General features: G+C 43.1%; 1 protein-coding gene across 1 annotated transcript in view; it reads left to right on the top strand.

Moving 5' to 3' along the window:
* Positions 1-25,509, top strand: part of A3GALT2 (alpha 1,3-galactosyltransferase 2) — a 933,393-nt gene that overhangs the window by 599,423 nt on the left and 308,461 nt on the right. The gene's annotated exons all lie outside the window — the stretch shown is intronic.

Here is a 25,509-nt window from a genome sequence, read left to right as displayed (position 1 = left end):
ATTATCCTTATTTGACCCCCACTCATTTTTCCATAACCATATAATTTTTCTTAAATTTACTGCTAGTCTCTATTTACCATTAACATGATTTCATTTAATTTTCATTCCAAATGGTCTATACAATGTAAAATAATATTTTATTTATTTATTTTATTAACATATTTCTTATTTTTATGGCTATAATATCCACGCATAATCATATCCATATTTATTTAATTTACCTTCTTTATATCTTCAAAAAACTTCTTCACATAGCTTTTCCCACAAATTTGCCATTATACATTATAAGAAAAATGTTCTCTAATTTCTTTTTTATCACCATCTATACGGACTCTTTCACTGATTTGTTTTCATAAGGCATATTTCCCTTTACTTGTAATTTATTAATCATAAATATCCATAAAAATCTTATATTCTATTTGCTTATTACACAAATCTTTTTGTACTCTTATAGTTTTAACATTCATTCACTAACCCAGCCCAAGGATTAACATAATAACATTGTATCATAATATTTTTATATCACACTTTCCTCTCATTTTTAATTTCATACATTTTTTCCATAAAATATTTTTTTTCTTGATAACATCGCATTTTTACATTTATACATTCTTTTCCTCTTTTTAAAATTTTTAACATATCCCAATGCCACTCATATTTGTACTTTAATAAACTTACTACTAACTTCTTATTTTTATAATTTATCCAAAACAAAACTTTATGAAAATTCAAAGAAGTAGCATAAACAATTTTTTTATTAATCCTAAATCTCCATCATCCTTATCCATATGTAATACTTTTCTCTTTATTGGTTTCAATCTCAAACTCCATATAAAAGAAAAAAACACGTAGTATTTCTTTTTTTCGTAGATTATTGACAACATATAGAGACACTTGATAATATGTAATATTTCCCAGTATAACTGAATTAATTATATAAACCTTTATATTAAACAATAGTTTGTATGTTTTTCAAAAACAGCAAAGCACCTTTATTTCATCTTTTATCCCATTTCATTATTCCTCACTTACATTTTTACACCAAATCTTATTCCTAACACAGAGATTTCATTCATTGAAAAATATACTCCTCTTATCTTTACTATATTACCAAGTCCTTTGATTTTTATTTTAAAGTCATGCTTATAACATTTAAACATTAATATATATAATATATAACTTCTTTCATCTAGATTTTGTTTCTTTTAATGAATACAATATTATCTGTATAAGTAAACATAACTGGAATTTTATTCTTTCATTAGTAATATAAAAACACATTTATATTATTATAATATTATTATATTATAATAGCACATTTATAGTAATATGTAACACATTTCATATGTAAATTTATATCTCTAACTAGTACATTCATAACTAATGCAAATAATGTGTTACTCAAAGGACATCCCTGATATATGCCATTCTTTGTATCCATTTTTTTGCTTAACCATCCATTCACTAAAATTCCTACTTTATTTTTATCATATGCAGAACAACATATTTTCTCACTAATGTTATACTCTTCCATAATTGTCCCCAAAAGTTTATGTTGTACTGTATCAAATGCTTTATTTAAATCTATCATGATCTTGGTTTCATTAGTCATGTTTATAATATCTCCCACAATTTCCCTTACCATTAGTTACAATTCCTAACATCCTTTTCCCTTTAAAGTATATACTGTCTTCCATAATGTGTTTCATTTTACTTTCCATTCTTTTGTCAATTATTTTCATAAAAATATTGTAATTGTTCAATACTATAGGTCTCCAATTTTCAATTTTATTTTTATCTTCTTTTTTCCATACAAATGTATGTTTACTACTGCATAAATCTTTATACATAAAACTTTCATTTAATCACTCATTCATAACTTTTAATAAGTGTTTTTCTGCCAGTCTGTGATACTCTTATAGAATTTGTTTCCTATTCCATCTGGTCCTGAAACTGACTGTAAATTAACTTTTGCAAGTGTCTTATCTAATTCATATAAGGAAGTCTTGTTTTCCAATTCTTTATTTTCTTGCTCTGTTAATTTTTAACATGCCATTCTGTTTTTTGTACTTTCTTTCAAAGTTATGTAATGGACCGGATTACAAAAGATAATTGTGGAGAGCACAGCATGCCAAAGGAAGACTTCAGCGCACCAGCTGTGGACACGATTTCAGAAGATACGCTGCAAGCAGTCTGAGTATTAACTATTCAGTGTAGTTTAATTACAAATTCTGTGCATGTCCATCAGATTCCAAAACATATTGTGCATGCACAATGCAATTTAAATGTGACAAACTGCAATGCTGACTCTAGTTCTGAAATCTTTAGTGAATACCATACAGCAACACAAGGACTGGAACCTATTCCAGGGGAATCCTGTGTTTTCCATAACAATATTGAAAAAAAAAACTGCTACTTCTAATAAATGAGGTGAAACTGGCTGTAGCACTGAAAACTGTGGAAGAGGATCTGACTTTGTGTCCTAGAAGGCAGCCAGATAGCAAGGCTGTAACTAAGCCATCTCTCAATTCAAGACAACATTGACAGGTATGGCCTAGACAGACAGCTGGTACAGGCTGTGTGCAATGTGTCCCCCACACTTCTGTGCAGACACTGTGAGGAAACCCGTCTGTCTCAAAACAAAAGTGTGTCTAAGCCTAGGTGTACTGGCATCTGGGACATCCCAACAACACTTGGGAGATGCTGTAGGAGTGTCACAGACAGCTGTCAATCATATCCTGTCAAAATTCCTGGCAGCAGTATGCAACAAGATAGATGAAACATACAATGTTATGTTGTCCTATCTCACCTTCATTCTTGATAGTTGGGTTCAGAACCGAGCATCACTTCTGACTCAGCCACATACTAAAGCTTGAGTGCTTTTACTGACTTGAGGCTATACCCTATCCCATGATGCCTAGTGACAGTTACCCAGATCTCGTTTGCTGGTTTGGGATTGCTTTTCGCTGGCTCAGGCTACGTCTTTTATTTATGTTTATATTTTTCTATCTTCTTGGAGTAAAAACATTAAAATTATCTAGTTTAATGCAAACTAGCTTCCTCTTGGCAGTTGAAGTGCTTACTATTTGTTTTGCACTGATTTTTAGCGTTGGTTGTGTGGGCCGTCATTGTCTCAGGCCTCTTCTACCCTATCTTCATCTAACTTTCAGTTTGTCCTGAATGAATCCGTTTACGTTAGAGGATTCATTTTCTTCCCCTTTTGTTTTATCCCATTTTTAGTTAGAGGGCTCCCTTCCCCTTTTATACTTCCCTTTTTCTGAGGTTTCATCGTTTAAGTTAGAGACATCTCCTCAGGCTAGAGGAGATCATCTTTTAAGGTAGAGACCTCTCCTCTAGCTTTTTTCTCCCCCCATATATTTAAAAAAGTAAATAAACAACTTCTTCTTTTTCTGATAATTGTGTTTTGTGCCTTACTGTACTGTGTTAGGGCTGCACCTTTGATAACCGTTCTTTTTCATAGTACTGGTCGCTTGTTGTTGACAAATCCTCAGCATGTCTAAGATTTCTGCAAAGGAAGTAAAACAATCTGGATTTATGAAGTGCGATTCGTGGACACAAAAGGTGTCTTTGACTGATGGGCACACTAGTTGTGTTTACTGTTTAGGCACCTTTCACCTGCAGGATTCCTGTTCCATCTGCCATGGTTTCAGCTCCAGGATCCTGCAGGAATGCAAAAATAAACTTATTGTCAGGGGTTTATTGCAGGGACCTTTTGACATGGCCATTGAAGGGAATCAGGCCTCTAAATCTTCTGATAAGTCCACTAAAAATCTGCTTCTTCAGCTCCGGTTTCTGAGCCAGTTAAGAAACTAGAGAAACATATTGCTTCGGATCTGAAGGTTGTCGGTTCCGAGAAGTCAAAGTCTCCATCAGCTCCACCAGCTTTATCGGAGCCGATTCAGAACCAAAAAAAGGAGCCCTTCACCGTCCTTGGAACCGGTCCATTCAGTGCCACAGTCACCCCTTCTGCAGTCAGTGGCTGGTAGCCATAGATCCTCCAACCTTTCCTCTTGATCTTCCAGGAGTCTCTCGGACGATGATGTGGAGTGAGTGATCAAGAGGTTACTTCAGACACCAGCCTTAGCAAAAATTCTTTCGACCCCAGCCCAGAAGGAAGTGGAGCCGGCAACCATATCTGCTTTGTCTTCTGTTCCTCCTTTGACTCAGACGAGTTTGGAGCTGGAGTGCTTGGAGGTCCTTGCGGTGGAACCATCGGATCCGAAAACCACATCTGGGTTCTCAGTCCTGACTTCCACTCCGATCTCTTTGATGTTGTCTTATATCGAGGGATCTGGGAGCTGACACTCTCTCATCAGTTCCGAGGAGGAGAGTCGAATCGGACCCTTGTCGGAGCCGACTCTTTCTCTCGGGGCTTCGGCGCCCACATCAGCCTCTGAGCCATCCTTCTTGGAGAGGGAGAGATCTCCCGGTTCCTCAGAGCCAGAGGCTCTCTCGGGCCAGGATCTGGGTGCCTTTGAGGTGATGAGGAGTGCGCTGTCCCCCAGACTGCTCCACCCTCGGCTCCAGCTACTCTTCCCCCGAAAGGCCCAGTGTCAACCTCTACACCATCCCTGCAGCCCAAGCGTTGAGAACCAATGCCCCAATGGGCGACCCACTCTCTTCTGAAACAGAGAGCCAATGTCCCAGGATGCCCCAATGGGTGACCCACTCTCTTCTAAAACCTCCCCAGAATATCCCTCTGAGGAGGTCCCTCAGAAGAAGACTTGTAAGAGGAAACATCTAGACTCCCCTAAGTCTGTCACATCGGATACGGACTTAGAGGATTCAGAAGGGTCCCCATGGTCACCCTCTGAGGATGTCTCCTTTTCAGACATCTTAGAGATCCTGAAGCAGACAGGTGGCTGGAAGACCCTCTCCCATTCTGAAAGATGAGTCTGTATACTGGAGGCAATTGGATCTCAACCATCCACCTCTTGGGTGTCTCCGCCTTTTGACCAGCTCCTTGTTGTAGTCATTCGAAAGGTGTGGGGCTGTCCAAAGTCAGTGGAACCCGTTCCAAGGAGGCCCAACAAATTTATTACAGCCCCAGATGACAAACAGTTCTTGACTAAAGGTGTCCCAGTAGATGCTATGGTGGCGGCGGGGCCACAAAGTAGGAATTAGTCAAAACTTCATCTGTCCATCCACCGAATAAGGAGTCTTGAACGATGGACAGATACGGGAAATGTATGTTTTCTTCAGCGGCCTTTACTCTTAGGTCACTGAATTATTTATTCCACTTTACTCGATTTCAGAGGGATCTCCTCAAGGAGCTGGGTACTACAGGGTACTACAGCTGCGGGGGGTGCCTAACAAGGTAAACTCTCAGCTTGCAACCTTAAACTCTGTAGTAAACTCCTCCATGCACCTCATTTCCTATGCAGCCGATGGAGAGAGTAGGGCAGCAGGCACAGGAGTAGCTCTGAAGAGACATTCCTGGATGTGTCTTTGTGAGTTTGCTGAATCCTTCAAGTCTTCCTTTATTTAACGCCCCTTTTGGCGGCTCATCTTTGTTTGGGCCAAAGGTAAAAGAGACTCTTACCAGGTGCGAACAAGAAGGCAAAACTCTGTCTGCTGTGGGAGTACATTTCTCTGTCCCTACCAGACCTTATCCCAAAGGTCAGAAGGGAGGAAAATTTGGTTCCGGAAGTCCCAAAGAGCTTTGCGGATGCACATGGTGAATTTTCCCACAGGGGCAGAAGGGGAAATAATGGAAGATACCACCCTTGTGGCAGAGGGGGGTCCGCAGAATCAGGGTGATAGAGATATGTTCTCTAGCAGCCCCTTCCAGCATTCCTGAAAGGAGGCTCGCCCGTCCACCTCTGGAGACAGTTGGGAGGAGATTATCACTGTACCCAAAAGCTTGGCTGAATATCACTCAAGACAAATGGGTACGGTCTATCATATCCAGGGGATACAACATTCCTTTCTTTTTTTCCACCCCCTCCATCAAGATCCATCCCAGACATACCACATGGTCAAAGGGATCAAGCAACCCTAGAAATTCAAAGATTGCTAGAAAAAAGAGTCATCCAAGAAGTCCCCGCAGACCAAGCCAGATCCGGAATTTACTCAAGGTTCTTTTTAGTTCCAAAGAAAACGGGACTGGAGACCAATTTTGGATCTCAGCAAACTGAACACATCCATAAAGAAAGCAAAGTTCTTGATGGTAACACTGCGGCCTATACTCCCTTTTCTGGGGCAAGACAATTGGATGTGCAATTGGATGTGCTCAATAGATCTTCAGGATGCATACTATCACATAAAGATGGACAGGTGATCCAGGAGATATCTACGCTTCCGGCTGGGAGCCAGTCATTACTAGTTCAGAGCTCTGCCCTTTGGACTCACTACAGCCCCCAGAGTGTTTACCAAATGCATGGTGGTAGTCATGGCTCACCTGAGGTGTCTAGGATTCTGGGTGTTTCCATACTTAGATGACTGTCTCCTAACTGCCACTACCGAGCATCTCCTGACCAAGGCAAGGGACACTACCATTCATCTCTGTTCAGAGCTAGGCATTACCATAAATTTTGAAAAATCTGCCTTGCCTTCACAGCATATTACCTTTATAGGAGCAGACTTAAACATAAGAGACATGGTAGCAAAACTGCCTCATGAAAGGGTACTAACGCTGCGCTATCAGATATCTATCTTGCTCATGAAGAAGAAAGTATAGGCAAAGTTTGTTCTCAAGGTACAGGGTTCAGTGGCAGCTGAAATAACATTAATCCCACTGGCGTGTCTACACATTAGAGTGTTACACTGGCTACTGTTTGCTCAGTGGTCCATGCAGGAGTTGCCCATGTCACACAAGATCCTCAATACAGACACCTGCAAGAAGGATCTACAATGGTGGCTTCAGTCCATGCAGGTAATGATAGGCAGACCATTTGTTCTTCCCCAGCCCGTAGCTACAGTGACCAAGGACGCATCCCAGATAGGGTGGGGGGCATTATCTGGGACAGACTGTTCAAGGGACTTGGCAGAAACATGAATACTACTTGCACAGGAATGTCATAGAGATAAGAGTGGTGCTTCTGGCATTGCAGGCATTCCAGAGTTCTCTTCCACCAGGTACTATTGCAATTCAGACAGACAATATGTCCGTCGTGTGGTATATCAACAAGCAAGGCAGAACCAAATCTTACCCCCTCTGTCGAGACAATGGGCAATATCTTGTCAACGTTTTCTGATCGCAATGCATATCCCGGCAATATCTTCTCAACGTTTTCTGATTGCAACGCATGTTCTGGGAAGTCCAACGTGATAGCAGACAAATTAAGCAGGGCAATTCTTATGCCTTACGAGTGGTCCCTGAAACAGGAAATTGCGAACAAAATTTTTCGCAAGTGGGGCCAGCTTTGCTGCAACCTCTTTGCCACATCCATGAACACCAAATATAGCAGCTATCTTGCCCTAATCCCCCCACCGGGGGAGTCACCAAGGGATGCACTTGTTCATGACTGGCCCTCTGGACTTCTTTATGCATTTCCCCCCGTTTCCACTAATGCCCAAAGTTCTTCATAAAGCCAAAACATTGAGTCACAGGCTAATTCTCATCACTCCATACTGACATCGTCAGATATGGGTCCCCTTCTTATGGCCCCATCTTCAGGAGGAGCCTTGGATCCTGGACCCAGTACTGGATCTTCTGACTCATCAAACAGGAATGCTCCATCCCCTCTATTCAAACCCTCAAGCTGACAGCTTGGTTTCTCCACTTCTCATCTTAGCCACGTTTCCAGACATGTCTCCAGCAGTGTGTCACATTCTAGTTTCATTGCATAAGACTACAGCTAGAAAACTTTATGCTAGCAAATGGAAAAGGTTTTCTTGTTGGGCTGACAAAAATCATATTGATCCCTTTACAGCCCCTATAGCTACAATTCTGGAATTTTTAGCAGAAACCTTTAATCAAGGGGCAGCTGCGGCCACTATATAAGTACAACTAGCTGCCATATCGAATTACCACGTAGGAGACATGGTTTCCAATATAATGTCTCACAGATTATGGAAAGCTTTTCTGAGAGGTACATTTCTATTAAGACCTCCAATAAGAGAGCCACCACCTCCATGGGATCCAAATTTGATACTGACTGCTTTAATTCTCCCCCCATTTCAGCCAGCGTCCTCTTGTCCACTAAAGTTCTTATCATGGAAGACAATCTTTTTAACAGCCATTACTTTGGCTAGGAGGGTTTCAGAAATGCAAGCTCTATCCATCCTCCCTGTTTGATTTTCCACAAAGACAGAGTCTCTCTTAAAACTAATCCTTCCTTTCCTTCCTTTCTGCCCAAAGTTTGTTTTAAGTCCAATTTAAATCAGTCTGTTGAACTGTCTTTTTTCCCAACTCTGGCAACAGGGCAGAATATAAGCTTCACCAATTGGATGTCCATAGGCAGTTACAATTTTACTTACACAGGACAAAGGAGTTTAGAAAATCTGACCAATTATTTGTCTCATTCTCAGAGAATAGAAAAGGAACTTCAAGTTTCAAAAGTCACTTTTATCTAAATGACTTACAGACACCATTACTTATGCATATAGTTCTCAGCATAACCAGCTGCCAGGAAAAATCTGAGGCCATTGACTAGAGCTATGTCAACTTTCACTGCCTTTCAAGCCAGACTACCTTTGGATTCTATTTGTGCTGCAGCCACATGGGTCAACCCTCATACCTTTATCACTCATTACAAAGTAGATGTGGCCTCCCAAAACAGGGCTTCCTTTGGTTCCACTGTTCTGAAGAGTTTATTCCCTTGAGCCACCCGAGAAAGAAGGTATGGGGAACGCTGTCCCAACCATCAAGAATGAAGGCAAGATAGGACAACATAACATAAAGAAGTTATGTACTCACCATAAGGTTTCATGTTTGTTGTCCATAGTCTCACCTTCATTCTTGCATCCCACCCTCCTTCCCCCTTCCTGGAAGATCAAGAGGAATTTTTTGGAATTGGTCATAAGTTCTTTGATTCCCTTCATGCCTCATGAGACATGGGCAGAGGATTATTGTATTTACCCTGGTGGGTTAGATAATCTAGTGATTGGTACTTACAAATGAGCTCTGGGTAACTGTCGCTAGGCATCATGGGATAAGGTATAGCCACAGCCAGTAAAAGCTCTTGAGCTTTAATATGTGGCCGAGTCGGAACCGATGCTCAGTTCTGAACCCAACCAAGAATAAAGGCAAGATTATGGACAACAAACATGAAACGTTATGGTGAGTACATGACTTCTTTTTTTCCAACTTCCCCAATGGAAAGGAGAACTGTTATGCATCTGTTCTATAACCTTTAAAACTTCCCACATTTACTTAGAGCAATAGACTGCACCCACATCCCTGTTAAGGCCCATGAGCTTCCAGAAGCAGACCAATACATCAGTAGAAAGGGGTGGCCATCCCTGAAATGCCAGGCTGTGTGTGCAGCAGATGGCAGCATAACAAACATAATGGCAACACACCATGGAAGTGTCCATGATGCAGCCATATGGAAGGAAAAGTGTCTTGAGGGCTGCATTCCAGCAAGGTGAAATATTTGAGGGGCTACTTTGAGGTAAGTGCAGGAACACAGCTAGAATGTAAGTTAAGGACAGTCCTGTCAGCATTATTCATGATGACATCTGTGTTCACTCCCCCACAAGAGATGACTGTGGTTATCCAATCAAGCCATGGCTAATGGCCCTGTACAGAGAAACATCCAGTCCTGCAGAAGAGGCCTACAATATGCAACAACACAAAATATGATAGAGCTTGTTTCTATTATACTGAAAGCTAGGTTCAGATGTCTGGACACATCATGCAATACACATCTGAAAAAGCAGCACAGATGATTACTATTTACACCATGCTAAACAATATGCTGGCAACAGTACATGGCAGTCTTTCAGCAGTCTTCCGGCTGCAGGTGGGGGTGAAGTACCCCAAGAACCTCAGATGTCTGAAGATGACATTTCTCAGCTATCAGAGGAGGAGCTAGAGGACACAGAGATCAGAAGAAACAAGTGTGAGCAATGGATGGTGCTACCAGAAATCCAGGTTCAGGTAACGGCAGTGTCTGGCACACACCTTTGAGTCATGGTGAGTCACATGCACAGAAGTACACATATTAACACTGATTTATGTATTTATTTGACATTTTTAACCGGGATGGTCCAACTAGGCCAGAAGCCCATTTTCAGTGGAGACGTGAGGAGAAAAACTCCAGAGTATTTACATAAATAAATTCACAGTAGAATAGAATTATATATTGTAAGTTATACATAGTAGTTAAAGTGAAGTAGTACAACAAGGAAATATACAAAAACAGAAAAGGATTGAACACCAAAAAATACAGTTAAAAAAATTATAATTGAAAGAATGTAACATCATTGACTGTGTACAGTATGTATTTACAGCTGATGTCTAAGAAAGAACAAAAAAATAGAGGTTTAAAGAGTCAAAGTTAGGGTGTTGCCCTACCACAGCAGTACAAATTACATCTTATGGCAATTACCCAGTAGATGCACACTGAGCATTAGACATAATTTAACTCTAACATATAACAGTATAAACATATACAAAGCTATCACAACAGAAATCATAAACTCAGGCCACAATTGACACAGGTATGCATACATACTCATAGTACTGTATGTGTGTATGGCAGACAAAGGACATACCTCTGTGAAACTGATTCTTATCTGTCCACTATCAAAAGATGCAATCAGGAAACCAAGTCAGGACATAATGCAGAACTGTTGTCAAACTCAGACCAAAACAACCACAGAGAGATGATAGTGTCAGTGGTCTGCACTGCATTCAGCATTGCCACAGGGTGAGACTGACAGTACATTACATAGAGGATCAACTGTCAGTGCTTGTAACCCAGTGTAAGGTACTCACTCTTGACAACTCACACCATGGTCCTTTCTGCCTCTACCATGTATGGAAACACTTGGCCCTGGTTGTTCCACAATAGGGACTTGTGGAATGATGCTAGCATGTGGAAACACACTGTGGAAAGGAGGCTGAATGTGATTTGGCTGTCTGGTCATGACTGCCTGGTACATGTTGGATGGGCCAGCAGCAAAAGTGCATGCGCACTGTAGCATAGATATCAATACCTGATGGATAAGGATTGGTCTGCTGACATGGGCATGCCTCTGCCATGTGGCACTTGGCTAAGCACAGTCAGGGCACACAGAACTCTGTTCATACTATGAGGCTGCTGTAGTACTGCTGTAGCCAGAGATTCAAGACCGTGCCACAGATAACATACTTTCATTCTGTGCAGTCAATAGATTCATACTTCCTATCCTGTACCCTGCAATAAGGGACCTGCCTGAATTCTAAGGATTCCCTCATCTACCTCCAGTCTGCCAACTTGGACCTTTCTTTCTGCTGCCCCAGTATTTTTCACCTCTATAACAGTATTTGGCAAACTTCCTATCCTGTACCCTGCAGTAAGGGACCTGCCTGAATTCTAAGGATTCCCTCATCTACCTCCAGTCTGCCAACTTGGACCTTCCTTTCTGCTGCCCCAGTATTTTTCACCTCTATAACAGTATTTGGCAAAGTATGTAAGATCATTGTTCTTTGCTGGAAACAAATCTGTTCTTGTTTTTATAACCCTATTACCCCGAGTCAGGAAAGCCAGCAACCAGGCTTCTCCCTAAGATCATTATTATCTTTATACTGCTTTCCTGCGGTTTAATTTAACCACCCTTATTAGCTACACTTCTGCACTTTGTCACCTGTTATACTAACTCTGACCACTAGGTGGCAGCCTAACCTAGCCCAGACCCTTACTCTCCTTTCATTTTTTTCTAGATTTGTCTCTCCACATTCTCTCCTTTTCTCTTCCCTTGCCCTACTGCCTAGTGTTGCCCCTAATCACTCTCTTGCTGCTCCTTCTCTGCACTCTTCTCATCCCCTACCCTCTTCTGACTATTAATTTCCATACTCTGCCCTCCTCACTACCCTTAGTCTTCCATCTTACCTGCTCCACTGTAACCTACTTACCTGCTCCACCTGCTCTCTCTGGGCTGGTACTGTTTACTGATTGTCTCCTGCTCTACTTGCTCTAACCCGCTCCATTCGCCCTGCAGGCTCACTCCGCTCCCCTACCCTACCCCCATTTCCCACCCACCCCCAGTGGTCCTAACCTTATACTTGCTCAGCCACACCGCCACCCTATTCACGTCCTATCATATTTGCTGTCTCATTCACACTATACAATACTCCACTCCTATCTTACTGCCACACCCCACTCCCTACCAACGTAGTACTACTAATTATCAATCTTCCTAAGCTTAACAAACTCAATATGACCTTCACTTGTAAGCTACTTTACTTACCGCTACTCCTGAATATCCTTCTTATATACTATACCTTTACTTCCTACGAATACCATACCCTTAGCAGATCTCCTAGTTTAGTTAAACACACAAACTCTGTCCTTCCTCTATCTGAACAAACCTATATCAACCACCTGTCATCCTGCCCTTACCGTCCCCCTCACTATCACAGAATACTCCACAACACGTATCACACAACTAGAAAGCTCTACCTAATACCCTCTAAAAACTCAAAAATATTTCCACTTCCACAAACGCTCCTACTGTTACACGGGGACATTCACCCCAACCCTGGCCCTGAAAATTCCCTTTCCCACACCCTCTCAGACCAAACTACTAATAATCTAAGATCACCTTTCTCTTCTAACACCCTTTCAATAGCACACCTAAATATTCGTAGCATTAATAATAAAATCACACAGCTTCATGCCTTAATTGACCTCTATTCATTTGATATCCTCTGTCTTACTGAAACCTGGCTTAAACCAGGTAACAAGGACAATGAAATTATTCCTCCTGGCTACAGCATTTTAAGGCAAGATCGTCTAAACAAAAAGGGTGGGGGAGTTGCTATACTTTATAAATCTGAACTGCAGGTGGCCTCAATTGACTCCCTGCCTCCTTCCCCTGACAATGCTGAAATACTCTGTAGCAAATTCCAAGTAAATAAAAACAAAGCCATGTACATAATATGCTCCTTTATCCCTCCAGGCAATAACTTAAATACACTTGAAAACATCCTTAGCTGGCTCTCCACTACCTTTCATCAGGAAACCATAATCCTAGGGGACTTCAATATTGATTGGAACTCCTGCATATCCCCCAAACCCAACTATCACCTAAACCTCTTTACTTTTCAACAAACCATAAACTCCCCAACTAGGATTCACAAATCCACCAATAAACAGGCCATCTTGGATTGGATATTGGTCAACAATAATCCCCTCTCATATAAAACTGGAATACTCCCTGACAATATCAGTGACCATCTTCTTACCTATATCACTAAACAAAAAAATAATAATCACAAACAGGCTAGCTATCGTACTATACATAACAAAAAAAACTTCATCCTTCAAAACTTCCATGACGAACTCAAAGGATGTAACTGGTCAGCTCTAAAACACCTCCCACTTGATGAGGCAGTTACCCATTTCAATAACACATTCCTCCAAATTCTTGAGCGACACGCCCCCTCTCGCTTAATTAGAACAGGATCCAAAGCTGCTCCTTGGCTTTCTAACGAAGCCAAGAAAATAATGCTGTTAAGGAATAAACTATGGACAAAATGGAGAACTACTAAAAACCCAACTGACCATCAAAACTTCAAATACCTTAGAAATACTACAAAAAAACTCACCCTTCTTGATAAAAAACATTTTTACCTCCAATATCAAGAAAATCAAAGTCATAACCCCAACAAATTCTGGTCAGGAATCAGTAAACTGCTCCATCCAGGGAATTCCAAAACACCTACTCCAGCTAACTTAGCTCAGACCCCACCTAACATAATAGCCAATACATTCAACAACTTCTTTTCTGAAACAGTCGCCTCTCTAGCAAAGACCATGATTCCCCCCACATCCCTTCAATATACCTCTCCTCATAACAACACCTCCACTCTAAAATTTAGTACAGTCTCCACAACCTATATTCATAAGCTACTTTCAAAACTTAAACCATGTACTCCTTCAGCCAACCAACTACCAGCTGAATATTTGCAGCTAGCAGCAGAAGTGTTAGCATACCCAGTCTCCATCTTAATTAACAGAACAATAACCAAATCTACTATTCCTTCCACCTGGAAAGTCTCCCATATCATTCCACTGCATAGAGGAGGAAACACTAATGAACTTTCTAATTTCCGTCCTATAGCCTTACTATCACCACTATCTAAAATTATGGAACGTTGTATACACCACCAACTATTAAATCATCTTCTACACAATAACCTACTGGCAGACTCCCAACATGGTTTTAGACCTTTCCATAGCACTTCCACTGCTCTTATTGTTCATAGGAAATTGTTCATAGTTCATACTAGGCTAACTGCCCTTGCGAGCCATTGTAAGCCTAGCCAATTATTCCTTGTGAGACTCGAACCCTGCACCTTGTGTTTGTAAGGCAAACACCTTAACCATTAGGCCACCCTCTCCTTTACAGACTCTATCAACAAAAATCGCAATAACAACCATTTCTCCTCTGCTTTATTTCTCGACCTCTCTAAAGCCTTTGATATGGTGAACCATCACCTTCTGCTTGACACTTTGAAATCTCTTTCCCTTGACTCTTTGGCATTGCGCTGGTTTAACTCTTATTTGAAAGACAGAAAACAAGCAGTCCTTTGGGACAGTCATTTATCCTCTCAACTCCCAGTCACTATCGGGGTCCCCCAAGGGTCCATCTTAGGTCCCCTTCTCTTCTCCATATTTATAAATAACCTGTCTACTTCACTCCCAACATCCTCATGCATTCAGTATGCAGATGATTCAACACTCATCTGTTCTGCTGTATCTCCTGCTGAACTTCATTCTTCCACCCAAAAAGTCTTTACAGCAGCAGAAAACTGGTTCCGACATATCTGTCTCCTCCTTAATCCCAAAAAAAAACAAATTATTACTTTTTCTCCAACCCTCAAATCTGCCCCCTCCTCCTTTTCTATTGTCTCTGACAATGGCACTATCATTACACCTGATTGTTCCACTAAACTACTAGGTTTTACAATAGATAATCAACTAAACTTTAATTCCCACATTGACCTAACCATCAAAGCTGTCAATAAAAAGATAGATGCCCTCTATAGACTTAAGCCCTTTATTACACCAACTACCAGGGTGTCTCTAGCACAAACACATCTCATTTCTACATTATTGTATGCCTCTACATCCTTTATCAACCTATCAAAATCTAACCTTCAGAAACTTGCCACATCCTACCACAGCATTGCCAGGTTTGCCACAGGTTCCCAATTTCGTACCCATCATTGTGTTAACCTCAAAAAACTTGGCTGGCTTGAACTTCAAAATCTTATTCTTCTACATCAATTAGTTACCACCCATAAAATTCTCCATTACCCTACTAATACACCCACACTTAACAACCTTGTTGCCCCTTACAGGAATCTTACTTCCCTCCGCTCAGCTAACAAACTGCTAGTAGCTACTCTCAAATCACACAATAAATCTGGTGATTCCTTGTTCACAAATGTTGTTGGCTCATACTGGAATAAACTTCCCATGGAACTGACTACTTTAGGCTCATCACAACTTTTCAAGAAACAATTAAAGAACTATTTCAAATCACACTGGCTTTGCCCTTGTTCAAATCCTGACTGACTACAGCATCCAACTTTTATTATAGTTCTCTCTATTACCTGTTGTTATACATCCATCTCTTCTACTTGTCTCTCTCACTAGTACTCTCCTCCTCTGTAACTCACCTAGCATCCACTTGGATATCTACTATTCCTATAATATCACTTTCTCTTTACACTAGATATTTTACTGCAACCTGTCATCTCATCTATTATTTAAATCATCTCATCTATTATTTAAACCTGTATGTTGCTTCCTGCTGAGAAAATCTGGTTCTTATAACTATTGCCTGGCACAAATGTTTATCATAATTGTTAATTCTGTAAATATTGTACAAACTCTATTGTTTGTTATTATTTTTTCATTTACAATTCCTGCTTCTGCAAAGAATATGGGATTAGCGATCCTAGCTATATTTTATATCTGTTAAATTGCTGCTGTACTGTCACTATGCTACACTAGAATAGTTTTTTTTTTTTTGTTGTTTAGATTTTTTTTTTTATATTTGTCTTTTACTGTGCTGTTTTTTCTTATGTTTATTAACTAGTATATATAGTGGAGCTTTTCTCCTCGAGCCTCTGCTAAAAATGGACATATATCCAGCCAGACTAGCCCAGTCAACAAATGTAAAATAAATAAATAAATAGATTTATAGATTATTACTAAGCTAATGACCTGGGAGGGGGGCTTTTCTAAGCCTAGCCAAGTTTTCTCAAAGGAATAATGATGTCCTGCATCCAAATAGGACATTGAGAGCCAGGTATTTCTAATCTACCTCTTTCCATAAGGGACATGGGTGCCAGGCGCTGTGTAAATTTCCTGTTCTCCATCCACTGGTCTAGGTTGTGCTTAAACTGGGTAATAGAGGAACTCAGCTTCACATGGGTGGGGAGCCTGTTCTATAGGAGAGGCAGTCTCTGGGACACACATCTGTCTCTCCAGCATGTTCTCTTTAAGTCACAGACAAAATTCAGGTCTCTAGACTTTGTTTTTCTGGTACTCTTTGACTTATGAATATGTAGGAAATTCATAATAATTTCATTAGCACTATGGTCATGTGGTGGTTGAAAGTAAGGATGTAATGTGATCCTATCTCGCCTACATTCATTACTGACGGGCTCGGAGCCGATTCTCGGCTCCGACTCTGCCGCTCTAACTAGCACGAAGTTTCTCATTGGCTGGGCTAACCCTGTATCCCAGGATGCACCACGCCCAAACCCCCAGATCTTGTTTGCCGCTCCTAGAGTAATGGCGTGGTCTCGACTTGGCTGTGGCTAAGTACCCTCTCTTTTTTGACTTTAATAACTGTTTGCTCGAGTTATTATTTCCAAAAAGCTATTTTAATAGCTACGTTGTCTGTTGTTTCCCTTTTTGTGATTGATTGTGTTTTTTTGTGTGGTAATCCTTCTGTGTGGCGGGCTAGGCCTGTTTAAGTTAGAGGGCCTTTGCCTTATCTTGTGTCTTTAGTGTTCGGGCGTTTAAGTTAGAGCCCTTTCCACCCTCCCTCCTTGTGTTGCTGAGTGTGCGGTCATGTTTCCTTATGTCTGGCAAGGAACAAAAAGAACATAAGCCATCTGGCTTTAAAAAATGCGCCAAATGTGCGTATAAAATGTCTTTGACTGATGGCCACACCATCTGTGTTTATTGTCTTGGTGCCATACACTTGCAGAAATCCTGCATTGTTTGTTATGCCTTCTCTTCCAGGGTTTTACAGGAGAGAAAAAATAAGCTTATCCTTAAGGGTTTGATTAAACCCTCCTTTGAAGAAACTTTAGCGTCTTCTCCCCCCTCAGAGAAATCCAGGTCTAAGACTAAAAAGAAGTCTCCGGCTCCGGCTAGTTCATCAGAGCCTCTGGAGAAAAGGTCAAAAGCTATATCTACTTCCTCGGCTCCACTGGTCTCGGAGCCGCAGGAGGTACTGTCTAAGGCTATGTCTCCTTCCTCGTCTCCACTGGTCTCGGAGCCACAGGAAGTCTTGTCTGTTTCGGGGTTGGCTTCTTCGACTCCATGGTCGTCGGCACCGAAGGAGGTTGCGGTGTTTCTCGAGCCTGCTTCGGCTCCGATCCCTTTGGAGCCGACTCGGAGCCGTTCCCCCAGTCTTGTCTCGGTTCCGACAGAGAAGGTTTCTCGACCCCATTCTGTCTCCTCCAAGTCCTCCAGGCTGTCGGATTCGGATGTGGATAGGGTGGTCCAGAGGCTCCTCCAGTCGCCAGTGTTAACTAAATTATTTTCGGCTCCAGCCCAGTCGGCTCCGGAGCCAACCACGATATCGGTTTCGTTTCTTCCTCCTCCGACAACCTCGATGTCGGAGCCGGAGTCTGCCGAATCGAGTGAAGTCCTTGGGTCGGCTCCGAAACCTCCTGCTAGTCTTTCGGATCCGACCTCGGCTCCAACCTTTTCCATCCCTTCTACAGGTTTCGGTACTCGGGTGTCCTCATTCGAACCCGAGGGGGGATACATCTGGGCTTCAGGCTTCGGCTCCGAGTCTCCCCCTTGGTGCTTCGGCTAGGGGTACTCCAACTCCGGTCATGGTCTCGGAGGCGGGTTTTTCGTCCAATTCTGGTGGACCTGCCTTTGAGGCTATGAGGAGCTCGCTGGCCAAGTCCGTAGTGACTTCACCTGAATCTGCAACTCCATCCCCAGATGCTGCGACTAGAGCTTCTGGTGCCCCCCTATCTCTGGACAGCGGGGCTCCTAGGCCTGAGGATACCTCCATGTGTGGTCCCCTGCTTTCTGTGGGCTCTTCAGAGTCCGTGCCTGAGGAGCCTCCCAGGAAGAAGTTGTGTAAGAGGAAGCATGTAGACTCCCCAGATGAGTCTGTCACCTCGGACACTGACCTCGATGATGCAGAAGGGTCCCTGTAGTCATCCTCTGATGATGTCTCGTTCTCCGATATCCTGGAGATCTTGAGACAGCGGGGCGACTGGCCATCCAAAAACCCTTCTGAGGAGGAGTCGGTCTTTTTCAAGGCCTTCGGAGCCCAGCCTTCCGCCTCCTGGGTGTCTTCACCATTCGATGAATTATTGGATCTTATTTGTCGAAGGGTGTGGGAACACCCTGACTCTGTGGAGCCAGTTCCTAGCCGCCCCAATAAGTTCTTATCTGCGCCTCCTGGAAAAGAATTTTTGACCAAGGGAGTACCAGTGGATGCTATGGTGGTGGTGTCTGCCACTCAGCAGGACTTGGCAGAGGCTTCTACTTCCATCCATCCTCCTAATAAGGAGTCTAGGAGTATGGATAGGTATGGGAAGCGTACCCTGTCTTCAGCGACCTGTACCTTGCGGTCGCTGAATTACTTGTGTCATTTTACGCGGCTCCAAAGGGATCTCATAAAGGAGTTGGGAGATACCCTGTTGGGTAACTTGCCTGAGGCGTTGGCCCAGTCTGTTAATGCCCAGCTGTGTACCCTTTCTTCCATCGTCAACTCGTCCATGAGGCTTATATCTTATGCAGCCGAGGGGGCGGGTAGAGCAGCGAGTTTGGGCGTAGCCCTTAGGAGGCAAGCTTGGATGCGCTTGTGTCATTTTGCGGAGGCTTTCAAGTCTTCTTTCACGTACGCCCCATTCGACGGGTCCTCCCTTTTTGGACCCAAAGTGAAAGACACCCTCACTAGATGTGAGCAGGAGGGTAAGACTTTGTCTGCCGTTGGGGCCCGTTTTTCGCTTCCCACTAGACCTTATCCCAAGGCTCAGAGGGGAAAAAAAATGTGGTTCAGAAAGTCTCAAAAATCTTCCCCTGCCCATCAAAGTGACCCCACCTCCAGGGGCAGAGGAGGGGGGAATTTTAATGGAAGGCATTGCCCTAGAGGCGGTGGAGGCCCCCGCAATACAGGAGACCACAAGTCCTTTCGTGGTTCCTCCTACCAACGTCCCTGAGGGATTACCCGACTGTGCGTCTCCGGAGCCAGTCGGGGGTCGTTTTTCGGAGCATCTTCAGGCCTGGGAGTCCATCACTCAGGATCGATGGGTGCTTCGTAACATCACCGGAGGTTACACCATTCCCTTTATCCGTCCCACCCCCCCCCCCACCATCAAGGAAAATCCCGGACGTTCCACCCAGTCAACGGGATCAGACAGCAATAGAGGTCTCAAAACTGCTAGGAAATGGAGTCATCCAACCAGTCCCCGCAGACCAGATCGGATTAGGAACTTACTCAAGATTATTTTTGGTGCCAAAAAGAACAGGGGACTTGAGACCCATTCTGGATCTCAGCCATTTAAACCGCTTTGTAAAGAAGTCCAAGTTCCGAATGGTCACGTTGCAATCCATTTTCCCCTTGCTGGAAAAAGGAGTATGGATGTGCTCCATCGATCTCAAGGATGCCTATTATCACATCAAGATAAACAGTCATTTTCAATTCCGGGCCCTGCCCTTTGGTCTCACCACAGCCTCCACGGTGTTCACCAAGTGTCTGGCAGTGGTGACAGCTCACCTGAGACGTCTAGGATTCCAGGTGTTTCCTTATCTAGACGACTGGCTCCTCACTGCCCCCACCAGGCATCTACTTGTTCAAGCCATGAGAGCTACTGTCGAATTGGGCCATCTACTAGGGATTTCATTCATAGGTTCATAGGTTCATACTAGGCTATCTGCCCTAGGGCATTTATAAGCCTAGCCAGAATGTGTTTGGCTTTCGCCACCCATTTTAAATTTATTTTGCTATGCCCTTTTTCGAGGTTAGTATACTGTGCCTCTGTCTAACAGTGACACAGAAGTGATACCCGGGGTAAACCTACGATCTCCCATCCACTCATCAAGATTCCTCTTGAAGAGAGTCAATGAGGGACTCTGCCTAACCTGGACTGGGATTTTATTCCAGAGTGAAGAGAGCCTCTGGGTTATGAATCTGTCCCTCCAGCATGTCCTATTTATTTCAGTGCTGAGGTTCAAGTCTCTTGAGCGCGTAGCTCGATGGGATTTGGATTTTCTGAGGTGCAGCATGTCCATTAATTCCGGGTTGGACATGGCTTTATACGTCAGGCACAGATCGCCTCTGAACAGGCGGTATGCCACTGAGTAGAGCTGGAGTTTCTTTAACCGGGCAGCATATGGCATCTGTTTGATCCCTTTGATCCTCTTGGTGAGGTACTTTTGGGGTCTTTCCAGTTGCTGCAGGTGTCTGGTAAGGTACATCCCAAAAGGGCATTGTACTCAATTATGGGCCTGATGAGGGATGAGTAAAGAGGCACGATGACCTCCCCTGATCTAGATGTGAATCCCTTCATGATTAGGTGGGCTATATAAAATGTTTTTCTAACCACTTTGGTCACGTGGTTGTCAAATGAGAGATTACTATCAACTTGGGTCCCCAGGTCCCTAATTACTTCTTCTGTACTTAATGGATTTCCACCTATGTGGTAATTTGTGGGCACTTTGTTTTGCCAAAGGGGATGACTATACACTTTTGGCATTTAGCTTGAGGCCATGGCTCTGGCACCAGTTGTCTGTTTCTATGAGGCCCTTTTGGAGGATGCTTGTGTCGGCTGGAGAGTCGATTATGGCCCAGTTTGCAGTTATCTGCGAACTTGGTCAGCCACAGTCCTTCCGTGTTGGCCTGTACCTCCGAGAAATATATACCGAACAAGAGAGGTCCCAGGACTGAGCCTTGTGGGACACCACTTGTAACTGGTTTGGAGTCTGACATGGCTCCAGCAATTCTAACCATGTGGGTTCTGTCCTTGAGCCAGTTTGCAATCCATCTAGTGACACAGGGGTTTATATTTAAGCTGGTGAGCTTATCTATAATGCCCGAGTGGGGTATTGTATCGAAGGCTTTTGCGAGGTCCAGGTAGGCTGTGTGGACCACCTTCCCCTCGTCAATGGCCTTGGTGACTGTTTCAAAGAAATCAACCAGGTTTAAGAGGCAGGATCTGCCCTTAACAAAGCCGAACTGGGTAGCATCCAGTGTTTGTAGGTCCCCAATATCTTTATTTATGAGGTCCATGATGATCCTTTCCATAGCTTTGCAGACCAAGCTAGTCAGGCTTATGGGGCGATAGTTTCCAGGATCTGTTGAGGCACCACCTTTATGGAGAGGGACCACTGTTGCTGTACGCCACTCTTTGGGCACATATCCTGTAGTAAGGCTGAGATTGAACAGTAGTTTTATGTTTGGGTTTAGCTCTTCTTTGAGTTCATGTAGGATGCAGCCCGGGACACCATCTGGTCCCATTGATGCTGTGTTTTTTGCTTTGGAGAGGGCGGCTCTTACCTGAGCATCTGAGATGTCAGGGGGGCAGCACTCTGCTGGGATAGATATTTGCCCTTTTGGTGGGGAGGGGGGAGAAGTTTGCGCTGAACCTGTCAGCTACGATGTTGGCAATGTCTGTGGGTTCAGTGTATTTTTTGTCATTTTGGACTAATTCTGAGCATATCTGGGAATTACCACCCAGGTTCCTAACATAACTAAAGAAAGCCTTGTGATTATCCTTAGTGTCCTGTGCAATTTTTCTCTTGAAGCTGGCCTTAGACAATTTTATGTGTGCCCGTAGTTTTTTGCTAATACTGATCAGTGATGCCTTCCCTTTTTGGGATTTTGCTTTATCATTTAGTAGCTTCCTCCTTCTATTGTATAGTTTGTTTATGGCTGGGGTCTACCAGACAGGACGTCTGCCTTTGGAGGATTGGGTCTTGGTTTTATTTGGGATCAATGATCCATGCATTCCTGAAGGTGTTCATAGAATGCGTTTATAAAGGATTCTGCGGTCTGGGCCGTATTTTCCACAGGCCCGGGCTTTGAAGGATTCCACCTCAGTTTTGAGGAGTGTAAAATTTGCTTTAGAGAAGTTTTTCACTGTGGTTTTCTGGGCAGGGGGTGGGGTCGGGATGTGAATATCCAGTGAGATTAGTTTATGGTCTGATCTTACCAGTGAGGGATACACTTCTGGTCTGGAGCATAGAGTCCCCATGTTGGTGATGATCAGGTCCAGTATGTTTTCCCCTCTTGTGGGAGTGGTAACAAGTTGTTCCATAGCATTTGAGTTTATAAATTCTAGGAACCTTTGGGCTAGGGTGTTGGAGCTAGAGTAATGCTCCCAGTCTATGTTTGGGTAGTTGAAGTCGCCCATTATAATGGTGTTTGGAGAGACCTTCATATTTTCCAGTGTTCTCAGGAAGGCCGAGTGGGGTTCCTGGGTTTGGGAGGGTGGTCTGTAGCAGGCTATAAACTGGAAGGCAGTTTTACCCACTGTTAGTTGCACATGGATAGTCTCTGATGCTTTGTGCTGTGCCACCAACCTGGAGCTGTGGGTATCTTTGACGAATATTGATACTCCCCCTCCTTTTGTGGTTCGGTCCAAGTTTTGGGGCCGAAAAGCATGGTATGAGGTATAACCTGGTAGTGCTGGGGTGCTCTCGGGAGCCCTGAACCAGGTTTCTGTTACTGCACAGATATCGATGTTCTCCATGCTAAGGAGAGTTTCGAAAAGTCGTGCATCTTGAGGTTTAGATTTCTGGCATTGAGTAGCATTACTCTTAGTTTCTTATCCCTTGTGTTACCTATGGAGGTGGGTTTGTCTTTTGAACCTTGCCTAAAAAAGGCACTATGGGGGTAGCAAGAGCCTTTGCCAGTATCCGAAAGCCCAGGGGTGACAGGTGCAAGCCGTCCCTAGCGAAGCATCGTGGCTTGTCGAGCATATCATCCCAAGCTGACAGGCATTGGATCCCCTTTGAATGACACCAGTACTTAAGCCAATTGTTGAAATTGATCATCTTGTCTTCATATTGTGGCATCATTCTTGGTGAGGGTAAGATGCTACTCAAGGTCAGGGTCATACCGGCCTGGGCTACATGCTCAGAGAGCTCCTTTATGTCTCTTTTCATGTAGTCCAGGGAGGTATGTCTCAGGTCATTCACACCAGCATGGACAATGACTGAGTCATATTTGTACTTGCCTTGGAGTGACCTGAGTGCTTGTGTTATGTGGCGGATCCTAGCGCCCGACAGGCTGCTCACCGTGACCCTCTCCTTGTTCAGCCTGGTGAGCGGGACGCCAGTGTGCCTGACGATAGAGTCACCTATTACAAGTGTATCAGGTGTGTTGTTTAGTCTTAAGGGCTGTGACTGTTTGGCACACTGGCTTTGTGAGATATGTGTTGCACATGTTTTGTTTTGGGGTAGCGGCTGCTTGGGTGTCTGCTTTGGAGGTCTCTGCTGCTTCGGCTGATCTTTATTTAGAGCCTCCGAGTATGTTTTTGTGTGATTATGTGTTTGGTTTGCTGTCGTGGTAGGTCTATGTGAGACTGGAATTGTAGTGAGTGTGGTTTCCTTCTCCTCCTGACTGGTTATGCCAGTACTGAGTTGAGAGAGCTTGGCCTCCAGTTTGGCTATATGATTGCATCTCTCACATGTGTTGGAATTTGTTGGGAGGAGGAGAGGGTTGCCTGTGTACATGAGGCAGTTGTAACATTGCCTCAAAATTCCCAGATTCACCAGCTGGACCGGAGAGGAGATTGACAACTGACCTTTGGACATGCTAGAATAATATTGGGAATTCCTTAATAATTGAAAACCAGGGCCAGTGGGGAGTGAGGGTGTAGTGCTTTTAATTTTTAGTGCTGACTTATATAATTGCTTTAGTGAGCAAGTGCCAGGTAACTTAAGTGCAATGTGTTACAGGTAACTTAAATGCAAAAACGACAAACAGTAACTTTCTTTCAAGTGAAACAAGGAAATAAGTACAGTAAGCAATGCAGATATCACTAGTGATCCACAGAAGTGCTGAGAAGCCGTATTAGGTGGAATTAGCGTTCCAGGAAATAACAAGCAAACAAACAACAAGCATATAAACAAAGCTATATTCAGCAGGCCTGGATCTAGTCTATGCTACAGCAAACAAGGTGTACCAATTTCAGTAAGATACAGTTCAAATATTCAGGCACTATAAACCTTTAACCAGAAATTCCCAGCTCAGAAGGGCAGAGTCCAGCCTCTTCTCCCACAAGAGTGCAGACCACAAACCTTCTTAATGTAAAATAACTGGCCTGAAGCCCAAGTGCTTAAACCAGAACTAATACACTTTAAGAATAACAGACACTGGGCTCGCAATCAGCAGTTCCCAACTTAGAAGGATGAAAGCTACCTGTCCTGCCACCACAGTGCATGCCACAAACCTTCCTAATGTAAAACAACTGGTCTGAAGCCCAAGTGCTTAATCCAAAAGACTTAGAATGACAGCTAAACTTTAATCAAGTTACTACCAAGCAGTAATAAATACAATTGAATACTTTAGAGAATGCCTGGATTAGTGCTCAAGTTACACAAACAAAGCTAGATCCAGCAGGCCCGAATCCAGTCTATGCCACAGCAAACAAGGCACCAACTTCAGTAAGAAGCAGTTCAGATATGCATGCACTATAAGCCTTCAATCAGAAATTCCCAGCTCAGAAGGGCAGAGTCCAGCCTCTCCTCCCACAAGAGTGCAGACCACGAACCCTCTTAATGTAAAATAACTGGCCTGAAAGCCCAAGTGCTTAAGCCAGAATTAATACACTTTTAGAATAACAGACACTGAGCCCTCAATCAGCAGTTCCCAACCTAGAAGGATGTAAGCTCACTACAATGCAGACCACAAACCCTCTCAGTGCAAAACAACTGGTCCGAAGCCCAAGTGTTTAAACCAGAAGGCTTAGAATGAGTTACACCAAGCAGTAATAAATATAATTGAGTACTTTTAAGATGATGCAAAAGTAAAAAAGTAGGTAGAAACGCAAGTACAGTAAAAGCAGATGAAATTTTTATTTTTTTTTTCTGAACAAGTGCTGAGATCAAAGAAACAGATTTGAGTGCTGAAACTAGAAAACTGGCTAGTTATAGGGAAAAAAAACTAAGCTAGAAG

Source organism: Protopterus annectens, chromosome 2.part1 (genome assembly GCF_019279795.1).
Source record: "Protopterus annectens isolate FY-2018-M chromosome 2.part1, PAN1.0, whole genome shotgun sequence".
Lineage (NCBI taxonomy): Eukaryota > Metazoa > Chordata > Ceratodontiformes > Protopteridae > Protopterus > Protopterus annectens.
This window is presented reverse-complemented; position numbering and strand designations above follow the sequence as displayed.